The sequence below is a fragment of the Desmodus rotundus genome, chromosome 5 (assembly GCF_022682495.2).
Source record: "Desmodus rotundus isolate HL8 chromosome 5, HLdesRot8A.1, whole genome shotgun sequence".
NCBI classification, from domain to species: Eukaryota; Metazoa; Chordata; class Mammalia; order Chiroptera; family Phyllostomidae; genus Desmodus; species Desmodus rotundus.
Window position 1 is genome coordinate 68,749,083 of NC_071391.1, and position 6,947 is coordinate 68,756,029.

The 6,947-nt window shown below is 38.1% G+C and overlaps 1 pseudogene; it reads right to left on the bottom strand.

Moving 5' to 3' along the window:
- Window positions 1-3,786: 3,786 nt before the first annotated feature.
- Window positions 3,787-5,398, bottom strand: LOC112317535 (G protein-coupled receptor kinase 4-like; annotated as a pseudogene).
- Between the last annotated feature and the right edge of the window lie 1,549 nt (window positions 5,399-6,947).

Here is a 6,947-nt window from a genome sequence, read left to right on the forward strand (position 1 = left end):
CTGAAGACTGTGTCATTACCCAATCCCCTTTACTTCTAAGTGGGCCCGTGTAAGTTTTGACAATCACTATGTGAACGAAAGTGCTGTGCCTCACTTTTTGTCTGACGTAGTTAACATAAAGTTAAGCCTTTTGCACACTTTCTTTTCTCACCTTGCATTTGTGCCCAAACGGAAGGTGAAAGATCCAAATGGAAGAATGGTTCTTAAGGCAACTACAAGAACCAGCAGTGGTGCGATCATAAGAGGAAAGCAGGCTGAGTCCCTGAATGACCTCTCAGACAGCAGCTCCCCATTGGTATGGAATAACCTCTCGGACTTTAACAGAGGAAAAATAAGCATCTATTTGTTTTAACCATTTCATATTTTTGGCATTTTTTTGTATAACAGCTGGTATAATTTTAGCTAATACAAGTCTTTGTCCATCCCGATCAAATATGTTTTAACTTTTTTTTTTTTAAGCAAAAAATGGCCCTTGTACATTGGTAAATGCACATAGCTGTGTGGAGGAAACTGGAGAGGTCATTATTTAAAACCTATCATTAGACGTATTACAGGGTCTGTTCTTACCAATCGAAGACAGCACAGACAGGCAGTTAAATAATTTCCCAAGGCCATTTGGTTCTTAAAGAGGAAAGTAAGAATTGAACCAGTTCAAATGCATATTCTCTTAACTACAATGTATTGCCTGATTTAGCCCATTTCTTTGCAATTCTTGGGGAAGACACTCTTTATAAAGAGGCATAGAGACATTAAAAACAAAACAAAACAAAACAATTTACAGGCCTGGCTGGTGTAGTTCAGTGGATTGAGTGCCTGCCTGCGAACAAAAGGGTTGCCAGTTGGACTCCCAGTCAGGGCACATGCCTGGGTTGTGGATCAGGTCCCCAGTAGGGGGCACATGAGAAGCACATTGATGTTTCTCTCCCTTCTCCTCTCTCTAAAAATAAGTAAAATATTTTTAAAAAATTTACTGATTTAAATTAAGCAACTTAGGTGATAACACTTTTTTTCTCTTTTAATTTAACCACAGACATAAAATCCCAGATTATCTTTGCAAGCTTTCTTTGCTTTCAGAGCACAGCTTGGTTTTATTATTTGAAAGATGTTTTGGGGAATGGGCAGCCAAATATAATACATTTCAAATGACCATAATTGTTATTCAAGTCGGCAGTGCAGGATATGAAAAATCCCAGATTTCCTGCAGTGTCTCACCACTTGGAAAGCTTTGACTAGAACACTAGGATGAAAACAATGCAGTGCAGTACTGTTAGGAATATAAAGCAGCATTGATTATCTGGAATTACATTTTATCCCCAGTACAAGTGGTTGGGATAGGAGAGAGGTGAGTGGGCTAGTAATGTATGTGTTGAATAGTGTTAATCACATTCTTGGCATTTCAAAGTTGTTGTTTTTTTCAACACTACAGGTGCAGCTAAAAAGTACAGTGTTACAGATATGCAAAGACTGATTCATTAATAACAAAACTCTTTCACCTTTACCCAGAGCCGAGCAACTCTTATCCCCTCTTCTATATTAATATATGAGGAATGACTGTGAGGTGACTGTTATTGTATTTTTTAAGTTCATATAAATGATTATTGCACTTTTCAAAAGAGTTACAAATAGAGAGAAATAATTTGCTGAGATTTACAGTAGGCATTTGAACTTGACTGATACTATTTAACACAGAAAAGCTCTGCAAAATATCTTTGAAATGGACATTAGGAGTGATAGCACATTTATTTTAAAGTATTTTGTTATGGAAAAATTTAAACATAATCAAGAGCAGAAAGACATTATAATAGACTTTCTCACATTCATTACCTGGCTTCAGATATTATTACTACTTACCAATCACGTTTCATCTATTCTCTCCCCAAATTTATTTATGTGTGTACACATACAAAATTGTGTATGTGTGTATATATACACTTATTATATACAGATGTATATGTACATGTTTTATATAACATCTCCTTAACACCTAACAAAATAACAGATATTCTTTAATATTACTTAATCCATATTCAAATTTTCCTGTTTTGCATAAAACTGTGTTTTTTTTCTGTTGCTTTACTGTTGTTTTATCAGGAAGCAAAAAACTGTATGGAATGTATTTACTAATAATGCCCCTTTATCCTCTAACAATCCATTTGGACTTTTTCATTCCAGGTTTTCTCAGTGGGGAGATGTAAACATGCATATTATTTACAGGAAACAGACAACGTCTATACCAAAATATTTGAAAGATTGTAGATTGTAAAAATTCTACAATGAATTTTGTCAAAGCATTGAAAACTATAGGTTCTTTGCTAACATCTTTAATTTAATGCTCCCATCTCCTTTCACTCACACTGAAAATATTTATATTCCTATTTATAAACATGTTGGTAAAGATCCCTTTATCTATTGTTAGTCAAGGTATCTTATAAGCATGGGGCTTTTTTCTTTCCCTATTTCACCTATGATTTATTAAGAATGAAGTGGAGTGAAAGGCTTTTGGGGAGAAGACCTGAATTCAGAAGAGCTAAACAGTGTATGTTAGGGATAATGATTATTTTAATTTTAACAGCTGTATTGAGATAGAATTCACATAGTTAAAGTCTGTAACTCAGTGAGTGGTCTTGGGTAAATGTGTTGTTGTGTGCAACTATCACAATAGTCATTGTCACGGCACCTTCATTACCTCAGAAAAATAAATAGTGCCCTGTAGGTTTCTCACCACTCCTTCTCTTTATTCCACTCCCTGGCCTTGAGCATCTACCTTTTGTATATATTCCCTTATTATGGACTTACATAAGAATGGAATGATAGAAAATGAAGTCATTTGTGTTCTCTCAGTAAGCATGTTTCAAGATTTATCCATTTTGTAGCATACACATCAACACTTTACTCCTTTTTATGGTAGAATGATATTCTACCACATTTTATTTATTCACTCATCTGTTGAGGACATTCGTCATATTTTCATTTTCCTTTGTCTCAAGGTATCTTTTGATTTCTTTCTTGATCTCCTTACTAAGCAGCTCACTGTTTAGTAGCCTGTTATTTAGCATCCATGTGTTTGTGTGTTTTTCAGTTTTCTTCTTATAATTGATTTCTAGTTTCATACTATTTTGTTTGGAGAAGACATTTGACATAATTTCAATCTTCTTGAGACTTATTTTGTGGCCCAACATGTGGTCTACTTTGGAAAATGTTCCATGTGTCCTTGAAAACAATGTATATTCTGCTGCTTTGGAATGTAATGCTCTAAAAATATCAATTAAATACCTCTAGTCTAATAATGTCATTTAAGGCCACTGTTTCCTTGTTGATATTCTCTGTGAATGATCTATCCATTGATGACAATGGGATGTTAAAGTCCCGTACAATTACTGTATTACCATTGATTTCACCGTTCATGTCTTCATATTTGATTTATAAATTTATGTGCTCCCATGTTGCGTGTGTAAGTGTTTACAAGGGTTATAACCTCCTGTTGGATTGACCCCTTTATCATTACCTACTATCCTTTTTTTGTCTCTTGTTATAGCCTCCACCAAAGGAGTTTTGGAGACCAAGAAGGCAGTGTTTCAGAATAGAACTGCCCTGGGCATAATATTAGCCTCTTGAAGCCACTTATATTAAGGGAAGAATTGTGTACTTATATCATTGTTTATATCTGAATTTCTGGTGATGATGTGTCACATGGGTTAATGGAATTCACAGATAGGATACACAACAAGCCAGTGTTCCTGGGCTCTGTGCAATGAGCATCCCAGTCTCCTGGGCTGCTCTTCCTTCTCACTGGCTGGCCCCAGGGCTAGTGTGGCCTCTCTCCTGAGGAGTCTGTACAATTAGCCTCTCTTTGGTTTGGGAACTGTCGACAGTTTTATCTTCTGAATCTAATGCCACCATTTCCTTATTTTCACTTTTGTCGATGTCCTCAAAACATACAGATTTGGTCTCATTTTGTCAGGAGACGGAGACACACCCTGTGAGGTGCCCGTCCTCTGCGGTATCCAGCATATCCAGGACATCCTTGCAGAAACCGCATGCAGACCAGGGCAGAACGGGGACTAACACCGCTGCCAGCCTCTTGAACCTAATGTCCTTAAACCCAGGGTGACCTTCACTCCAGCTACTCCATCGCCCTAGCAGCCCAGGAGCCTCCTGGGATTGTTATTGATTAACTCCTGGAAAATGGACTCGGCTTCCACTGTAAAATTCTTGGAATACTCCTCAGTGTCCTTCACTCACCATTCCACCTCCTCCTATTTGATTTTCTCTTTGAATTTTCTGAATGGAGGATGTGCCTGGATCATTTCATATCTCAGACAGCCAAGTCCCCACCAGTCAGGACGGCATGTATAGTTTCGTTATTGTTAACTTCAGGGGTCATGTAGCTGACTGTTCCAACTTTTCCTCAGATTGTCTCTACTTCATGGGATCTCCATGGCTAACCCAAAATCCAAAATCCAGATTTTTTTTCTGGATCATGGAGGAGATATTCTCAGGCTTCATTTCCCGGTACACAACCCTTTCTCTCGGTCGGCCCTCCAAGCCACCGCACAATCTGCAGCATAGACAAGAGCTCTCTGCTCATCAACGCTGGGGCTGTCCACGTTGTGGATGTGGGGCTCCAAGTCCCTCCTTTCACAGTGGTCAGCACCAAGCACAGGGAATCTGGTTCATAAGTGCAGCACAAACGAGCACAAATCTACTGTGCTCTTTCTCTGGGATTCTTTTCTCACTTAGTGCCATGACTTCACCTTTCCTCCTCTTTCTTCTTCTTTTTTTCTTTCTAGCTTTTAACAGGCATTTTTTTTTGTAGCTCTTACTCAAAACTTCTCCAAATCTGCCTTTCTTAGAATCTGTGTAAGGTCTATGTGTTTTCTTTGGTTGCCTTTCCAGTCATTTCCAGCAATCACTGTAAAAACTGAGAAAAAAAATAGACTTTCTTGGTGTTCTTCAAATGGTTCGTCACTTAAATGTCTATGGACAACTCTCCTGCCCTGCTCAAGGACTTCTTTGGAAGAATTATCCTCAGTCACGATCTGCATTCTCTCACAGTACGTGGAAGTGTGTGTGGTACAGGGGCTGTGGTCTTCTCATTAATGAAGAATGTGTCTATTAGTCCACGATTTCTTTGGTTCTCACAAGCGACCACTTCATATTCTGACACCACACCCAGGAATTCAATACACTGCCTCAGACAGTGGTTATTTATTTTTTTTGGTTGCTTGTTTGTTTGTTTTTTTAAATCACATAATTTCCTGAAAAGAAGTTGCTGCTGGTCACAAAGGCTGCCATCATATTTTTCTTGGCGCTCTTTCCCCAGCAGTGAATTGGCCATGAGGTTTTCCAGCTCCACAGACCAACACCGCCAGGGAGCCATGGCCACCACGTGTGCCATTGCCACTGGGGACCCCCAGGGTCTCCTGTGAGGACTGCTCCAGAGGTGCCGGCAGCCCAGACGCCAGGGCTCTCTGTGGTCACCGCCTCTAGTCTGTGGCTCAGGCTCTAAACCCCATCCCCATGAACCACAGAGGATGGCATTTGAGCACTCCCCTCCACATCTGAAATTTGTAATATTATTAATAATACCATGAAACACGTTACGACGGAAAATTAGGTATTTTCATAGTATTCTTATATGGGATTCTGCCAGCTTTTGGATTGCAAATATGAACTATTTTCCTGCTTATTTGGGGAAGTTTTGTCTCTTGATCTGAAGTAAACTAAAATCTTTTACAATAATCCTTTTCTTAGTATTTATCAGTGTTTCAGTGTTCAAATGTGTCACTGTGGCATTTTAAATGCTATTTACCATCTATTGTCCATACAAATATTCCAACGCAGAATTATCCAATGAAAACAAAAGGTGACATACACGGTTGTTGAAACAACCACCACTGGGGACCCCATGTGTGTCTGTGACTGTCTGAGCTGTGGTGTGGAGTGAGCCGAGGGCCATTATTCCAGTCTAACTACAGTGTGTGTGGAAGAAGGACCATAAATTAAACTGGGAATTAAGCTCATATGTTAAAATGACTTTATGAGAATGTAGATTATCTAAATCAATCTGACTTAGTTGTGCTTTCCAGGAAACCCCTGGGTGAGACAGATACACTGTAAACCAATACGTAACTTTACTGTTTTATTCAGGAAATTCTCACAGATAGATTTTTCAAGTATACTAGTTGATTCATTTGGACAACTTGTCTACTACTTACCCAACTACAATTTGCTTGCCAAGACACTTTCATATGATCGTTCTGTCAACTGATCCTAAATACATTTTTAAAAGACATATCACAAACTTTGCTCTATCCAAATAAGTTCCCCCATTGAAAGACCCTTTTTAACCTACATGAGCCCAGATTAAAAAGCCCTAAAAATATCTCACCATTTTGAGATATTGCTGAGATATCCAGATAGCATGGACACTTACTGTGGTTAAGTCTTAATAAATTTAGCTTTACTTTCTTAATAGGCCTTCTGGTGATATTTTGGGTGAGTTCAACAGATTTCTGTTATAAGAGATACTTGGAAAAAACATGGAATAGGACATCGTGAAACATAAACACAACTACTAACACTTTGTGTCCATTACTTCCTGGACCTCAGTTTTCTCATATCTAAAGTGAGAAACAGTGCACTTTGTAAGTTTCTTTTAATTAAATTTAATGAACTATGACTAGAGACAAGAAATATTCATGATCAGACTCATTCAATTGATTTTATGAATATTTGTAGCATTTAATATTTTTATTCTTATGTCAGTCATTTCAGCACCAAGATGTTCTGCACATATGCCCTAGACACCCTGCGTGCCTATAAGCCGGTGCGCCTAATATTTCTCATGGCTCCTGCCTCACGTTACTTTTCCATTTCCTATTTAAGTGGGTTTTATTTTTATAGTACACAGTTAAGTTTTCAGTCACAATATTTACAGAGTTTAT